Source organism: Mustela erminea, chromosome 16 (assembly GCF_009829155.1).
Source record: "Mustela erminea isolate mMusErm1 chromosome 16, mMusErm1.Pri, whole genome shotgun sequence".
In the NCBI taxonomy this organism is placed as follows: Eukaryota; Metazoa; Chordata; class Mammalia; order Carnivora; family Mustelidae; genus Mustela; species Mustela erminea.
Genome location: NC_045629.1, coordinates 28,029,730 through 28,049,220, shown reverse-complemented (window position 1 = coordinate 28,049,220; position 19,491 = coordinate 28,029,730).

Below are 19,491 nucleotides of genomic sequence, written 5' to 3'. Positions count from 1 at the left end.
AAGTTCACAACTCTAAGGTATTGCAATATACTAAATAGTTTAAGTTTTTTTGTATTCTTCGAGTTAAACAGGGTTTGAAAATAATTCCAGTATATATAATTTTCACATTTATAAGATAAACCTGTTAACTTTTAGTTATTCCTTTGAAGATTCTATAACATGTGCTTAGTACTTTGTCCTGTATAGAGCTCAATAAATATTTATTTTAAATTTAATTACTTATGTATTGAAATAATCTGTTGTTCGGAATCTCTGTGAACCTTCTAATTAGCATGTACTGTACACAGCGTTGCAACTAAAATAGGATCTTCACAGAATATAATGAGGAAGGTAAATTTGTTGTGATATTGTATATCACATTCTGAAATGAAATAAAAGTGGTAGTCTTGACTTCTTATTGGATAATTAAAAACTGATCTGGGTGGACCTGTTCAGATTCTGGTTTTGTCTTATCAACTATAGCTCACTGGTGGAATGTTGCATACTTTGTGTTTGTGTGTGTTTAGGGGACAGGGACCAGGATATGAAACCTAAATGTGATGACAGTAGTTGAAATTTTGATTCTGGAGCCCAACGTGGTGAATTTGCAAACCCTAAGAGCCGGAGCAATTAAGTTTGAACAACATTCACTGGCTCAATATGGGTGGCAAGTGTCAGGAAATCTTCCTGTAACCAACAACCTTGGGAAAATTATCACTTCTTTCTGTTGAGGCTTTCAGCCCTAATGATCCCAAATATGTTACAGACTGAATAATAAGAAGTTTGAAACATTGTTTCTGATATTATTAGACGATAAACCAAGAGAACACTGGTGGTAAGGCTGAAAAAGAACTCAAGTCTCTTTACCTGGGCACAAGAAGAAAATATATTTTCTATCTCAGGATGCTCTCTACATAAGAGCATGTGAATCACCTGGGCAGTGTATTACTATGAAAGATTCTGACTCAGTAAGTCTGGGGTGGAGCCGGAGAGCCTGCCCTTCTCAGGCATAACCATGTGGTGCTAATGCTGTCAGTCTCTGAGACTACATTTGGAATAGCAAAATCCTTTTGTCACACAGTTTTTTTCTGTAAAGTGCCAGATAGCTAGTATTTTAGGCTTCCTGCGGCATACATCCTCAACTCCACCATCTCAGTGTGAAAGCGGTCAGAGCCGATATGTAAATGAATGAAGGCAGCAGTGTCCCTGTAAAACTTTACAAAAACAGGCAGAGGGCTAGATGTGTCTCATGGGGTAGGAGTTTGCACAACTTTGCTCTCCCTGAGTCTATCCTTTAGCCACAAACCATTTTATCTATTGCATTCTCGACATGCTTCCACCTTGGGTAACATGTCACAATATATGATTTAGCATTTTTTTGTATTTTGTTGTTAGATCTTTTTTACTTTTGTTTTCACTTAAAAAAATTACTTCCTTGCTTCCTCTGCTTTTAAATGCATTCCTGAAGGTGATAAAATATAGACAAGCAAATTTACATACTCTAATGTTACAAAGTAGGATTTATGTCAGACATCACAATGTGATAGGGATATATGTATTTATTATAGGAAATTTAGAAAGCATGGAGAAATTCAAGAAGAAAATAAAAATTAGGCTAATGCCTCTTCCTGTGCACCAAATTCCATCCCATCTGATCTCCTTGATTACATTGTTTTAACTGGACCTCTCTCACTGCATCGTCAAGTTTTACATTCTCCTGGATTCTTCCCACGAGTCTAACATGTTGTCATGTCACTCATATTTAAGATCTTCTCTTGACCATCCCTTTCTGTCCATCTCTTCTTACTTTCTGCTCCTTTATAGGAAACTCCTTTCAAGATAAACTTGCTGTTGTCCCTAATTCTTCTTCTTTTTTAATCTATTATGTGTTTTTTGCCACATTTGCCTTATGTCCCACTAGGTGTATTTTTTTTACAGAATATTTTAAATATAAGTTGCAGACATCATGCTTTTTTGCCCTTTAATGTATCAGCAGATGTCACCTGAGAACAAGGGTATTCTGTTACAAGGCCACATGTTTTTTTTTTTTAAACACCCAGAAAATTAAATATATGCATTAATATCATCTAATAATAAAAATCCATTTTCAAGTCTTTTATCTTAAACTCATACAAGTCAGTCCTTTGTCCTCACCACTACACCAACACATCTCTTGTCCAAGTGCTCTCCACATTGGCAAATCCAACGGCCAATTCCAAGTCTTCATTCTCCTTGAAGTAGAAGAGGTTATTGTCAGAGCGGGTATGACCTCCAGTTATGAAGTGACCCAGGGCCAAATCTACATATTCTTACTTGCTAGGTGAGAAACTATACCATGGGATAAAACACAAATTTATACTAAATGCCTTCCAATTTATACATGTCCCCTGAACTCCAGATTCAGATATCTAAAAGCTTTTGACATTTTCATTTGGATATATCTAACTGATATTTCAAATTTATTTTATCTAAAAAGGAATCCTGATTTCCCACTAACTATTTCCCACAATATTCCCAGTTTAGTAATTTATGTTTTGCCTAGTCCTGTAGCTAAGGATCCAAACTTTGGAGTGGTCCTTGGTTTCTCTCTCATGTTACCCAATCCATCAGCAAATCCTTCCAAAGGAATTCAAAATCTGACTACATTTTACCAAATCCAATGGTGCAAACCTCAACATGAGTACTATGCTAGCTTGCAAACCATTCTCCCTGCTTTCATCTGTGTCTGCTCTATCATTTGCTTTTGTTTGTTTGTTGTTATTTTTTCAGTGTTCCAAGATTCATTGTTTATGCACCACACCCAGGGCTCCATGCAATACGTGCCCTCCTTAATACCTACCAACAGGGTTGCCCATCCCCCCACCTCCCTCCCCTCCAAAACCCTCAGTTTCTCATAATCCATAGTCTCTCATGCTTTGCCTCCCCCAATAATTTACCCCACTTCACTACAGCCAAAACGATCATTTTAAAGTATGAATAAGATTTTGTCACTATATTAAGAATACTCCATTGACTTCCAATCTCATTTAGAGTAAAGGGAAAGTCCTTGCAAGTAAAGCCCACAATATCTTAGAAGTTTTGGCTCCTAACTCTTTTTTTACTTCAACAATTCTTCCTCCACCTTCTGAAATCCATAGTCCACTCTCTTATTTTATTTGTCTATCTTTTTGCAAATATCACACTATCATCTTTTATATAGGCTTGGATCCCATTAATATAAAATCCCAAAGATAAAATCACTTTGTTCTCCCATACTGGTGTATTCATGTACACTGTAGAATCAACTTGTCCATTTCTACACACACACACACACACACACACACACACTCTCTCTCTCTCTCTCTCTCTCTTTTTCTGGGATTTTGACTACGACTCACTGAATATGTAGATAATTTTGAAGAGAACTGACACCGTTACACTATTAAAGGTTTTTATAATTTTTATTTGAAGAAGATTCTGTTTTCATGTTAGTTGAAACCATTTTTATCCCAGGAATGAATATGTAATATTATTAAAATCTTTTCAGCACCTATAATAATTATATAATTTTTGTTGCTTCTTACCTATGACCACACATTAATAGAGTTTCTAGTACGGATTCTTCATAATCGTACTAGAACAGACCCTACCTGGATATGTTTTCATTACTTGATTAATAACACTCTGGATTTGTTTTGCTAGTATTTCATTAACAATATTCTTTTTCTTTTAAATATTAAATGAGTTCTATCTGTAGTTTCTATGTCAGGTTTTGCTAAAGGTTTATGTTATCTTTCAGAAACAAATTAACGTGGCTTTCTTCTTTTTTATGCCCTGGAACTATTTCTAGGAGACAATTATTTGTTTCTTGTAAATTTGAAAGAAATTATAAAACCAAATGAATCTGAAAACTCTCCTTAGGAAATCTGGAATATTGATTATTAAATGTGTTTTGTGATTATTGTCCTTTTAAAATCACTGAACTCTGGGAAATCTTTTTTTGTTTTGTTTTTTAAATACATTTCATAGAACATTATGTATTTCAGTAAGCTTTTTAAAAGTATTGGTTTAGACATTCCCTGTATATCTGTTTATTTTCCCTTGTTCATTTTCAGTTAAATTTATGAATTTTATGTGTTTTCTTTTTTACTTAATTCTATTTAGGAATTTCTCCATATCAAAATTTTCTACTGTTTTTAATGAAGAGATTATTTTTACGTTTATTTATTATATTTTAAAAAATTAATGTATTAACATCTGCTTTAATCCTCATTTATTTATCTCCCTCTGGTTAACATTTATTTGTGATTTTTAAGACAGCGAAACTATAAGCGATTTACTGTTGCCAAATAATAAACACTTTAAGCAACTCAAGATTTCAGCTTTCACATCCCTGATGCAGTTTTTACAGTATGGATTCTTTACTGCTTTCAAAGCAGTTTTAAAATTAGTTATTGTATCTTTCGTTCCCTTTCATTTTTTCTTATCTCGTTCAGCTCCTTTTGCCCTTCTGTCTGGCTCCCAGCTTGCTCCTTTTTATATCTCTGTCTATTGTCTTATCCTCTCATCTTTCATCTCTTGTTTCATGGTGCTCATTTCTTTCTCTTTTTCCTGCAAGACAAAGCAGACACTTTCTAAAATCGACTTCTTCATTCTGTAGTATTTTATTTTGAAAATTGTCTCTTTCTTTGATTTTGAGGAGCTGTGCTCGCCTCATCTTAGCCATAATCTTTTATAAGCTACATACTATGATTTTTTTTTTGCCAAACCTGAATGATGACATATTCTCAATTACCAACATTTCTCCAAAATTGAGTGAATATACTAACCTTTTCTTTCTCAAAGTCCCATTGGTGTCAGTGCCCATTGTATCTGGTAATAAGCCCATTAATACAGAGAAAAACACAGTCATATGCGGGGGGGGGACCCTTGTTGGTGCCCACTAATTTTTTCTTTTATTTAGGGGTGCCCTAGGCATCCTCATGGAATTATTTTCTAATGTTCTTTGTCCTAAAGAAAAAGATCCCAAGGCTCTCTGAATTTCCCATAGGTCAGCTTGGTCTCTAGTTCTGCGTGCCTACAATTAAGTTGCTTTTGTTGAGGCTAAATAATTATCTCTTTTCTTTCTGCATCATCTTTCTGCTTTTACTCATTAAATTTTTTTTTACTTGAACTCTATCTAGAAAATATTTATCTGAATCCCTCTGTGTTATTTTCAGTTAAATAATGCCTTTGATTGACTTCTGATATTGATGCATGATTCCTCCAATTTTTATATCATAATTTTAATAATTTTAGAAGGAATTTGGAACAGGAAAGTGTTTAGCCACCTGAACTCATTATCCATCTTCAAATTGTGTATTTTTCACTAGAAACACAAGTCTGTATATGAATGTGAAGGAAATCATAACACTTTATAACATTAAATTATTATGAGATATATAAACTATGTATTTTTGAGTTGTATCTTATGTTTTACTTCTGACTTCATGCATTTTCCTTATTCACACTCTGGAACTATGGAAGGTAGAAACTCCTAGGTCATGATATCTCAGTTAAATCTTTGTTATTTTTATTTTTTAAAAATTGTATTTATTTATTTATTTGAGAGAGAGAGAGCAGGATCAGGGCGAGGGGTAGAGGGAGAAGCAGGCTCTCTGCTGAGCAAGGAGCCCAACGTGGAGCTTCATCCCAGGACTCTAGGATCATGACCTGAGCTGAAAGCAGATATTTAACTGACTGAATCACCCAGGCGCCTCTAAATCTTTGTTAAAACAAAGCATATACATTGTCTGGGCAGGGATTTGCTTCTCTGCACATCTCTTGTCCAGAAGATCTAGAGTCCATTAAGATGCATAAGTGCGTACTGTGGTATTTCTTAAATACTCACAATGAAGCTCAATCTCCCATGTGATGAGGGTGTATGGTGGATATGGAATAGTCAGCCTGCATGTCTAGAGTGAGTAAGACTTTGAGTAGAGGTTCAAAATTAAACCATGAAGATATGTGAAGATAATATTTGGAAGTCAATTTGTACTATCTGCTCTCTACTCTATAGCCAGTTGTCTCACTAGCAATTGCACATCTTCAGCAGAAATTTATAAAAGGATAAAAATAAGAGGATAGGCACAAATGGACAGAAACTGAAAAACTAGTTTAGTGGTTTTGATGCATTAGCCTATCTCCATCCTCCCCTAATATTTGCACTTTGCTCACAGTATTGTGAGGAAATATTTGTATCTGCATTTATGTAGAATTCAGCCAATTTCCAACGGGGCTCCAGCAAGGAATGCATTTGCTTTCCTTTTTAAATTTTAAAAACTGAAATATATCTTGGAAATTAATTGTTAAAATGCTGATGCAATGTTAAAACTTGCAAATTGGAAATACAAATGAAGATATAATGTTTATAAGGTTTATATTGCACTTTATACTCTTCTAGCTAGATTCTACTTTTTTTTTTTTTTAACAGCTTAGCCTAATAATAATCTGAAATACTATATACGGCACATTCTTTGGCATGTAAGTGAATAAGCCTTTGCATTTTGTTATTTCCCATCTTCAGACCTTGAAATTCCAGGCTTAATATTGCAAGACTGGAAGCTTTTTATTCTGCAATGTGAATTGTGCAAGTGTCTATCTATGTACAGGCGCAATCCATTTTAAATATCCACAAATTTCCCTAAAGTCCCAAGTGGTTTCCTTGGCAACAAGACTGCTGAAATGTAAAGGGCTAAGGTAGTTAGGATATTGCCTACCGTTCTCCCTCTCTAGGTTATTTTAAATAGCTGCAATTTTCTTTGCACATCTAAAAAAAAAAATCCACAGTGGTTGGAAATACAAAGGCGAATATGAGAGACATTGGAGAATAGTAGTACATCAGAGTCTAATTTGTGTGGACAAATTATTACTTTCACTACTCCCTGATTTGTAGAGCACCATTTTCATATGCCAAATTGTAGTACAAAAGAAGAGCAAACCATAAATACATCAGAATAATTTTTAGATAGAATAAGATAAAATACCGGAAAATAGCTTTTGACAATAGAGGCAGTGATTAATAATGGCAAGGTATCTATGCACCTTCTTTTCAATTCACCAGGAATAACATGCATCTGATGAGGCCAGACCTTGGCACAGTGAGTGGAAGGGAATTAAACACAATGAGATGGACAAGGGATATTCTGTGCAGCCTTTCACTAGGTGAAACTTCAAATGCCTATACATGTATTGGGGGAATTATTTTGTAAGCTCTTGGTAAATTATTTCAGGTATTAGTATTTGCCCTTATTTATCCATCTGCATTTCACCATCCTTCTTCACATGATGTAATATGGTACAGTAATTATTTATTTTTAGTTGACTTCATGGAATATGTATCAAGGGGATTTTCAAACAAAGGGACATCTCCCTGATAGAGTTTTATGGATCAAACTGCAAAATTTGCTGGCAGCTTCTCCAAAGGTGCCTCTAGTTTTCCTAGCTGTGTGAGGACCCTAGTAACAAAGGAATATGTCTAGCAGCACCAACTCGCCAAACCAACTATCATGGAAATAACTCCTTACAAATTGTAAACCGATATTTATAAATTTCAATGATACCCTCTAAGCCTAGTGATCAGATGTGTTTGAGGAAACCACATAATGCTTTGTACCCATAAAACAAGGACAATCTCATGCAGCCATCTTGAAAATGTGTTTTTGTTTTTTTGTTTTTTGTCTACTACCTGTCTCTCTTATTAGATAATGTCTTTCTAAACCAGAACATTGGAAAGAGTCTAACATTAATTTTTATTCTTTATAGTTCTTTTATACTATTAACAGGCAACATGGATGACAGGAAATAAACGATGCTGTGATGGTTCTCAATAAGATTTTTCTTTAGATATATTTCTGATTCTATGGATCATCCCTTTCAAAAAAATATGTTAAGATAATATACCTTGGGCCACCTGGGTGGCTTAGTTAGTCAACAACCAACTCTTGGTGTCAGCTCAGATCTTGATCTCAGGGTTGTGAGATTGAGCCCTGCATCAGGCACCACACTCAGCCAGGAGTCTGCAAGGGATTCTTTTCCTCTGCCCCTCCCCTTGCTTGCTCTCTCTCTCTCTCTCTGAAATAAATAAATAAATCTTCAAAATAATAGTAATAGTATATCTTATCAGATGTAGTCCTACCAGCTCTATACCTCATACTCCTCAGACTTTTTAATCTAGCCTTTTCACACCTGCCACCCTGGCTCTTTCTCAACTCATCACCTTCTTTCCTCCCTTCTTTCTTTCTTGCTTCCTTTCTCTCTCTTTCCTTTTTTTCTCTTTATCCTTCTTCTCTCCTCTCCCTCTCTCTTTTCTCCTTCCTTCCCTCCATCTCCCTCTCTCTCTCTTCCTTCTTTCCTTTCTTGCCCTTTCTTTCTTTCTATTTATTTAACCAGCCAACACTTGGTAAATGCTCAAGGAAAGCACTCTATTAGACCAAAGTATCTTTTAACTAATAATCACATTAATAATATAATTAATTATTAATAATTACATTAATTGTGTTAATAATTACATTAATAATGTAATTATTAGTTAAATAATAATAAATAATAATTATATATAATAATATATAATATAATAATATATAATAATAATAAAAATAAGTTAATAATGCCACAAGTAGAGACTATTACATATTTTTATATCTCTAAGGTTTGGTACAAAATATAATATCTAAATAGAGTTTATCATAAATGTTAGCTAAAGAATAAATACAAGTATCTGAAGGTGATTTACGAGAACAAAAGAAGATTCTAACTACTTGAAGTGCAGCTATTAAGAACCATATATGATTTTAAATCTTTTGAAAAATTCTGAACAGAGCTACACTACAAGAAACTTAAAAGGACAGTGGAGGAAAATCCAATGAGGAATGATATGTATAGCTTTACCTTTTATCCTAGGGAATTTGAACCTTAAATTGTAGGCTAAATGTTCTTAACATTTTTAGGACATAAATCTTTTTAAATCTCATTAAAATGTCTCTTAGTATCTCTCTGTCTCTGTCTTTGTTTCTCTCTCTCTCTCTCTCTCTCTATATATATATATATATATCTCAAACTGTTCTTTAAAATTAGGGAAAGCAGAGCTACTTGCTATAGCCCTTGCTATTCAAAGTGGCATCACCTGGAAGCTTGCTAGAAATTAGAATTACAGACTCTTAGTATCACCTAAAATTTAATGGATCAGAATGTTAAACAGATCTCAAAATGACCCATACACAATAAAACACAAGGATTACTGTTCTAGGCATTAAGTTAAATCACCATAGTAAAAAATGATCGAAATACTATCTAAGCAGCATAATAGAATGCTCAGATTGCCACATTCATTTGCTTTTGCTAGTGAAATCTTACTCCTTAGAATACTTACTTATTTCCTAAAACAACTGACTGCCTCCTGAGGACAACAATCCTACTCCACACTAGAAAAGAGAGGACATTTCAGCATGATGTAGGAGAGGCAGTGGAGTTACTAAGCTGGAGTCTTTGATGCTAATTCTGTCTTTGTTACGTAACTGCAGTATCTTGGAATCTTCTGGGGACCTCAGTTATTTCTTGTCATCTTGTTCATGAGGACAAAAGTCTCTTGTAAGCCCAACAGTCAAAAGTAAATGCTTTTGATAATGTAGAAGGATATTTAAAAGTATTATATAGGAAGTCACAGAGCAGGATTTTCTGTGAAATAGGGAGAAAGAATTTTCAACTTAGACTCCATTTTGAAAATTATTCTTTTACATAAATTTAAAGACTCCTTCTCTTTTCATTCTTAAAAAGAACACTTTAGAGAGAGAGTCATCAACCTCATAAATAATAAATAAATAAATAAATAAATAAATATTTTTGATAGAGGAAAAAAAGCCAAAATGTGGAAAGATGGTGGAGGTACTTGCGTATTGTTTGAACCTCCTCAAGAACTTGTAGAAACAGAGAAATAAGATAGAAAACTCAAAATCCACAAAACTTGAACAATGAATGCAGGTGGGAAAGTATCTGTTCAACCCCCAATATTACTGGGTGGGACGAGACCATCAAGGTCTGATGGACCACACATTTACTATCAGTGGCCCTCTGGCCCAGTGGGTTAGTTGGAATGGTAGCTGGGTAGGAGTTGGGCTTTGCAAACTCCATTATGTGGTGGAGGCAGGGAAACTGCAGTTGAATAATTATGAAGTGGTCTGGGACCCATGAAATCTCAAAACTAACGAACCTATTTCAAGATAAAGGTATTAGTTTATTTTTGTTGTATAGCAAATTACCACAAACTTAGCAACTTAAAACAAATTACACTACTGAAGGGGTGCGGAAATAAGAGTTCTGACTTGAGTAACTTAGGAAAACGGCATTTTGACTGCCAACTTTAAGACTAAAGACAAAAGGCACTACACATAGACTCTGTTTTCTAGGTTGGCAGAGTTGTTTCTCATTTGGGTATGGGTTAATAATTCTGAAACAGCTGTACATGTACACCAGAACTGCACAAACAATTGGAGGGATGGTAGATGATAGAAGGCAGACTTCTCACTGTTGGAAAGACAGGTGAAGATAGGTAAGAGGAAAAGGCTAGAATGAACCAGATTGTACTGTATAGGTGCCAAAGATATCAGTATGAACTCATGTTTAGCTTAATATAAATATAACCACATAGATACAGAAATAACTAAAGATATGTACATATACATGCATTATTTCCTAGCTCTGTCCATTGAGAGGGCATAGAAGTGATGACACTCAGTAACAATGAGCAAATCCAGTATCCAGTCCTTGGTTTTAACACATTTTGCCAATAAAAGGAACCAGGGCTCCTTGGAGAAGTGGCTATGTCAAGGGATGGGCCAAGGAATACGTAAGTGAGTCAAGGTCATCCTGTAGTGTCTTAAAATAAAGAAGCAAGCTCTAAAAACCCAAAAGGATTGAGCATGTCACGGGCCGCATAACATAACCTGAAAGAAATCCCAATGGACTGACTGGGACATTCTGAGCAATAAAATATCCAATGTAGTATTAGGTTATAGCTCAAAATATAAAGTAAATACCTATGAATCAATACTAAAATAATTATATTAATGAACAATTTGTTTTAAAATAAAGAACAAGAGGAATGCTCAGTTTAGTACGTGCCTGCCCTCATCTCAGGTCATGATCCCAGGGTCCTATGATCAAGTCCCCCATTGGGCTCCTTGCTCAGTGGGGAGCTTGCTTCTCCTCTGGTTGCTGCTTCCTTTGCTTGTGTGTGTTTTTTTTTTTCCTCTCTCTCTAACAAATAAATAAATACAATATTTTTAAAAATAAAATAAAATAAAGAAGAAGAGACAAATCTCTTATAGAGAAAAATTCCAAATAATTTATGTAAATACTTCCCCCATAGAAAGGTAGAGCTTAACTTCCCACCTCTTCAGTGTGAGCTGTGCTTAGTGACTTGTTTCAAAGCTTAGAAACTGAAAAAGGGAAGATAGTCATTTTAAACTAGAGAAACATGACAAACACAAACACTACTTGGCCTGTTGAACAAAGTTACCATAACCAAGGGTATGTCTGTTTGATAGCATGTACCTTTAATATGATGTGATCATATCACCTCTGTGATCTTCCTCTTAGAACTCATCACCTCAGTCTAATCATGAAAAAAACATTGACAAGCCCCAGCTGAAAGACATTCCACAAAATAAAGACCAATACTCTTTGATACTTGAAAGATCATCAACCAGGAAAAATACGAGAAATGTTCACAGTCCAAAGAAAGCTAGGGAGACATGGTGACTAAATGTAATATGGTATCCTGCATAATATCCTAGATCAGAAAAAGGACCTTGGGGAAGAAGTAATAAAACTTGTGACAGATTGTACCATGATGATGTAATATTTTAGCAGTAGAAGAAATGGGTATGGGTGTTGTGGGGCACCAAGGGAGAGAGAAACTCCAGCAAGACAGGCACTATAATTTTATGCAACACAATCCCATAATCACACATACGTAATCATATACGTTCCATCACTGTGGCCCTGTTTTATTGAAATCCTGTACTGAGAAAAGTTTGTGGGCAGTACAACCCAAACTGAGAAGGCCAGAGACATGAGAAAGAAGAAAAGTATTCAGAAAAAAGTGGAGGAAAGACACGGATACAGCAATCTTCATAAAGTACAATGCTGATTTTTACTACACTGGAAAAATAGAAATTGAGAGAGACAGACAGACAGATGGAGAAAGCATTAGTCAAAACTCATCAGACTGCACACAAAGAATGGTACATTTCATTTTATGCAAATTATACCTCATAAAATGAGTAAGAGTTAAACTCTAAAACCATGAGACTCATGCTAGTGTCTGAATGCTTGTCACTCCCCAAATTCATACATTGGAATTCTAATGTGAAAAGGGATCATATTAGAAAGTGGGGCCTATGGGAGGTGAGAAGGTCATGAATGAGCTCAGTGCACTTATACAAGGGCCCGGAGAGATATTCCTTGCCCCTTCTGCCATGCTCACTTCCCTTCCTCATTCCAACACAATAGGTCTGCAGTCTTCATTCTGGAGGTGGATTTTTACCAGAACCTGATTATGCTGGCACCCTGAACTTGGACTGCCAGTCTCTGAAACTGAGAGAAATAAATTTCTGGGGTTTATATGCCACCTGGTTTGTAGTATTTTTTTTTTTTTATAGCAGCCCGAATGAACTGTCAACTTCTTTGCCAACTTTATGAAAGAAATTTTTGAAAGGAGTAAAACTAACCAAAATTCACATTGAATTAGATGAAGGTCTAAATTACCATAGAGGGAAAAAAGAAAATAAAGTACAAAAAAGGCACCAAGCCCAGACGTATTCACAGATGAATTCCAACAAGCCTTTAAGGGTCAATAATCATAATTCTACTTTAATTCTTTTACACTATAAAAGTAACACAGTTTCCAAATTTATTTTACTTGGAGTATATACCAGTGATTTCTCAAATCTGTTAAAGATCAGAGGGGCAAAAAAGAAAACTACAGCTCAATCTCACTTATGATTATTAATATAAATATCCTTAAAAATTTGGTCAGTTATACAGCATGGTCAAGTGGTATTTATTTCAGAGATGAATAACTAGTTTAACATTAGGAAATCCACTAGTATTTTTCACTGAATTAACAAAACAAGGGACAAAAAGATTATATAATCATCTCTAACTGCAGAAAAACATATTTGTCAGAATTTATTACCCTTTTATATTTAAAAACTCTCAGAACATGGAATAGTGAAGATTCTCACTTAACATAATCAGATATGTACCTTAGACCAAAAGCCAGCATCTTACTTAATGTGGACATAGAAGAGATTTTTCTCCTAAAGTCAGGAAAAGACAAAGATACCAACTCCCCAGAATACATGCTATAAATTTTAAGCAATACAGTTAGAAAACAGAAAGGAGTTAGAAACATAGGAATTGGAAAGGTAGAGGAAATGTTGTATCTATTCTAGCATAAGGATAATACATCTAAAAAGCCCAAAGGAATCCATGAGGAAAACTATTACAAAAACTAAGATAATTTGATAAAATGTAGTTTATAAAGTCAATATAAAAAAAATGTTTCACATATATTACCAAAAAAAGATTAAATGTAAAATGGAAGACAAGACCATTTTTATATTAGATATATAATATATAGATATTAGATATATATTAGATAGATGGATGACACGCAGATGATAAAGTATGAACTTTTTAAGACATGTGCAGGGACAACCATGAAAATCCTGATGTAGAAATGAATCAGGGATAAGCAATGGAAGATGGCTAATCCTATGTGATATTATAAGATATATAAAGACATCATAATTAAACAGTGTAATACTAGCATATTTGTAGCTTGCAAAAATCAATGTGGCAAGTCAGAAAAATACTCAATTGTATATTGAAATGCGGCTTCTAAAGACAGTGAAGATAATATAAATGGAGAGTTACATTTAAAAAAGAATAAAAAAATAAAAAAATAAAAAAGTTAAGTTTGTATTCCTTTGTAACATGACAAATGAAAAATAATTTTCAGTTCATCAGAAATTTCTATGTAAATGTGAGAACACAAATGTTCTAGAAGAAAATATCAGTGCTTTTCTCTATAACAGCATAAGGAAATATTTCACAACTATTTTTAAGATCCATAAATAATAAGGGAAACCATGATAACTTTGATTATATATATGTATATACATATATATAATAAACTAAAACAATTTATAAAAAGGAATGTAGATGTCCCCAAATTATATTAACAAGTGTTCAGTTCACTCATAATAAGAGAAATGCAAATTAGAAGTTCACTAGTATACCAAATCCCAGATATTCAAAAGGTTGACAATAGAAAATGTTGAGTCTGTATTAAGATCAACATTCTTATTGGTGGCCATGGAAAAGTAACAATTCCAATGGAGAGGTATTTAAGTAATATCTAGTAATATTAATGACACATTTATCCTTTCACCCATTGGTACTCTCACTTCTGGGAATCTCTTCTTAACTTCTGGTAATAAATAAATAAATAAGTAAATAAATAAATACATCATACATGCATACATGAGAAATATATGCAGGAGACTAACACTATGGTACTATGATAGTACCATCTTACAATGGGCTGAAATCTATGAATCTACAGTCATATATTAGAATACTAAATAGTTTTTAAAATATGACTGGGATGTAGTTTCAGTGCATATTGGTTAAAAAAAAATAAAGAAACTAAGCAAAATTGTATATAACATGAAACTCTTTTTCCAAGGAAGATTGCTAGATACAAATACTCAAGAGACACTTGTTTATGTCAAAATTTAAGAAAGTGTAGGGGGGCAAGGACAGTATTCAACAAGAGGTTATCCATGCAAGAGAGAAATGAAGAGAGAGAGAGAGAGAGAGAGAGAGAGTGTGTGTGTGTGTGTGTGTGTGTGTGTAAAAAATAGAAACTAGACCTCTCTGAATATATCACTTTTGTAGATTTGACTTTGGAGTCAAGTAAATATGTTATATAATTAAAAAATACTTGTAAAAAGTGTCATCTATAAACACTTAAAGCAAAATAAAACAAAATATATCAATTTGATATATTGTGAAACTATTCCAAAAACACTTTAAAATCTAGTAATTTGCTAAATGTCCCTAGTTCATATATTTAAAAGCTGTTAGTGTCACAGGGAAAGTAAATTTTTGCTTAGAGAAAACAAGATACAATATGATAAATGAGGTTAAATCAAAACCCTAGAGTTCTGTATATGAATAAAATATGGATAATATACATTTTATATTTAATGAAATATGAATAAAATATATATTTAAAAAAAACTATTTTCTAGCTCTACCAAAAGAATCTAGAAGCCATAAATAAGCCAGTAATAATAAATACACAGTAATCAGATTTTGGTGTCTAAGTGCCTTTTCAACAGTGAGGAAGAAAGGATCCTTGGAAAAATGCTGATTTCAAATTTGGAGCATGAAATGTACAAGGTGGTCCCAGAAAATCTTGTCATACTGTATAGAAAAGAAGATTACAAGGCCTTCTTAGGTGATGGCCAATGAACTCAGCCACAAACTTCATCAGAGCATCAATATGTAAAATAATTGCAAGAATTGAAACACGTCAAATATGTTTGAATGTAAGTGTTCATGCTCATTATTTCAAAAACAAAATGACATCAAAATCTAAAACTCCATTGGTAACCTTTAAACAGGCTGACTACACATTTTGGTTTACCAAGGCCAGGCACTCTGGCTTATTCTGCTGTTCCAGTATAATAATTAATAGTGTCCCCTTTCACTTAAAAAAGTCTGGGTTTAGACAATAAATTATGTGTTTATTTACATTTGAAGAATGTCAGAGAGCCAGCATATTAAATAAAAATTTGGCAAGTAAAGTAAAATTGAAAGAGTGAAATAGATTATAACTCTTCTTCAGGTTAACTAACTGGTAGTTGAGACAATGTTTTCATTTTGAAATATTTCAGCTAACTAGTGAATAAAGATGGAAAGATTAACGCAATTTTCTTTGAGGCGACAAAGATAAGGTCATTTATTCATGTTACCTCACTGGATTTTAAAAGCAAAAATACAGTGCTGTTTTGAACACCGAGGCCAGACATCCCTCCCTCATTTATAAGGGCAAATTCATACATTTGCATAGGTAGGAAATCTAACCACACAGCAAGACGGGTCTCCAGAGCAGGAAATCTGATGCCTTGGCAATTCTAGGTAACTCCACACCCAGCCCTGAGATCAGCAGAGACCCTGGCCAGGCTGAGAGGTAGCACAAGATTAACAGTTTTAAAGTGTTATTTAATAAGTAAATTTAGGCCATCCATGATCATCAGTAAGGGAGACAACCAGATATTATTGCCTTTCTATTGGAATTATAGCACATTACTTAAGAAATATTTTCACCAAAAACTTAAATCTTACCAAGTTCTTTTTTTTTTTTAATTTTTAAATATTTTTTTCTAACTACCAGTTTACAAGGGAGAGATAAATAAGACCCCGAGAAGGCAGTCGGCAAACCCCAGACTGGAAAACTATAGACCAAACTCCCAGTTTCTTAAAGGTATATTACAGGGAGAAAAAAAAAAAGAAAAAGAAAAAGCAGAAAAGCCTATAAATTAAATGAGACGTAAGAAACATATCAATCCATTGCAACATGCAAAGTTAATTTGAATGTGGTTTCACACTAACTTTAAAATATTATGGGACAGCTGTATAAACCGTATATTTAATGGTATCAAGGAATTAAAACATTTTAGGTGTGTAATATACTGAAGTACATTTCAATAAGCCCTTCCATTTTAGAAATATACACTGATGTATTTATGGATCAGAGATATGTGGCCTAGAGTTTTATTCAAAATAATTGAAGGGAGGAGTTTGTAAGGTTATAGATAAAAATCTTTGGGGCATACATTTGTAGTTGTTGAAGCTGGGTGATAGGGAAGTGACAGTTATGCATGTGGGGGATTATTATATTATTCTCTCTCCTTTATATATGTTTGAAAATGTCAATAATAACATGTTTACCTAAAACTGCAGGAAAAAAAATTGGATGCATGCTCATTACCTAAGAAATTTAACAGAAATGCATTTAATAGCTGTATATCTTTATTGGGATAAGTCATGCTTCTCTCTCTCCACGGAAACTCTTGAGTTGGAGATGAGTAGAGGGAGATATTTCTTCCATACATGAAATATCTCGTTCTTAGCCACTCAGACCCGAAAGGGAGAATGAAGCCCATTCATGTAATTCCTAGACACAGCAACCCTTTTAAAGCAAAAATTCCTTCAGAAATAGGCTTTTCTTTGTAATCCAGTATTAAGTGGTAATACTATTTTGCCCCTAAAAGGAAAGTCATTAAAAAACTCAATAACTGAAAATGTACCCATATACGGTCTATTTTGGGAACACAAAAGCGAAAAAATGATATCTAGACACAAATTCTTTTCCGCTAAACTCAGGACTGCAAAATAATAATAATAATAAAGGCCGAAAGAGCTATTAAACTTATTGCTTCTTATTGCATGAGGAACATGCCAATACTCTAATGATTTCTGCTAAAATATTAAAATACTCTGCCATCAAGTCTAATCACCACCTTGTTTAAGGAATCTCTTTTATCAGAGTCTGTGCTTTATAAGAACATATTATATAGGCTACCATTTGACATCTCTATATTCAGTACATTGCACAGATAACAGTATTCACTATTTTTATAATGAGGATCAGGAAATAGTTGACTGCTTTTAAACTAACCTTTATCAAAAGAGAGAAATCTGAGAGCTTAGCACATGGAATTAATGCTCTATTTGAACCAATAAAATAATATTCTATAAACCAAGGGAAAGGAAAAATCATTAACGGTAATACTAAGCATGTTTTTGTTTTGAAAATTTTTATTAACTATGAATTTTTCATGTGTTTTTAAAAATTATATGGCCACAGAGATCAACTTTTAAAGAGTGGAGAGAGCGTCAATAATATTAAGCATTTCCTTTGACCAGACTTCCTCTAAGATATCTCATATGGTCTTCCTGCAGTTACTCTGATCATATAATAGTGCTTGTTTAGAATATTGAGATTCTGGTCTCATTGTATCAAAGGAGGAAGATGTAAACATTTTGCCCACAAATCTCAGATTCTTTAAAAGCATAATATTTTTGTATTTCATTTTGATGTTTAGATCATTTCCTCTTTCAGGCTGTGAGCTGAAGAATGCCCAAAGACTGTATAACAAGTCCACTGAAAACCAATGAATAATCTCATAAAAGATATATGCAGTTTGGGATAGGTATCTTGTTCATTTTATATTCCCTTCATGATTCCATAATACACATAAAAATATGGTCTATTATTTAAAAAGTTATGTATAAAAGATTTGGATAGGAAAGGAAATGGTAATTGGACTCCAAAGTCTTTCATCTCTAGATCATTAGAAACTCAAAAGGGCAATGCATTTATCATCTACTCATCATATCCTCCAGAAAAATAGCATTCATGTGCAATAATGAGTGACTGGTATACCTCAAATTTACTGGGTAATTGGGGGGAAATTAACTATTGTAATTTTTGGTATACTCATAGATTAAAGCAGTATGTCATCCAGTTAAAACTACTCAACAGTCTGACAGGCAGTGTTGTCTGGGAAAGCAGAGGTCTTTCCCTCTATACCTTATTTTTCGATGCCCTTTGTTCTGAGCTTTGTGGTAAACTATGGCCCCTTTTGAAATTTAATTTTATGTCTAAATTGTAAATTCCCATTCTCTTTCTTTTATAGAGTTAAATAATTTTTATCATTAATACTGTGATTATGAAATGTTGACAGAAAAACACAAAACTTTAAAATGTTTTAAATCATATGACTTAGGTTCAGGTAAGAAGAAAGGTCCTCCATTGAAAGTAAATTTCCTGTGGGGCCTGGTTGCCTCAGTCCCCACTCAATGCCTGACCCTTGATTTTAGCTCAGATCATGATCTCAGGGTCATGATCTTGGTGTCGTAAGTAGGAGTCCTGCATTAGTTCCCATTCAGGGAATGAAGCCTGCTTAGGATTCTCTCTCTTCCTCTCCCTCTGCTCTTTCCCCATCTATCTCTTTTTCTAAAAAAAAAAAAAAGGTAAATTTTCTCTCTTAAGGAAAAGTGTAATACCTAACTGAAGTTTATTATCATTACTTTCAGAAGGGAAAAAGACTTCAAATGTTAATTTGGAATAACTCACATTTAGGTTAATTTAATTTTTAACTTTGATATAGCCTGATCTAATTAATTCTAAATCAAAGGTTGTTAAAAATAACAATTGAAATATCAAGTGCTAGGGTAGGATTCCTATTTAGAGACTTGAGTTTTCCCTCTTCTAGGTGAAAATTGTTATCTTCTTCATGTAAATTAAGAAAACTTTGATAGGAAAAAAAAGACAAAGTGAAATGTATGGCAGTCAGTGAGTATGACTGGTATTTATTCTTATAGATGATGATTATATTGACTCAGGTATGTTAT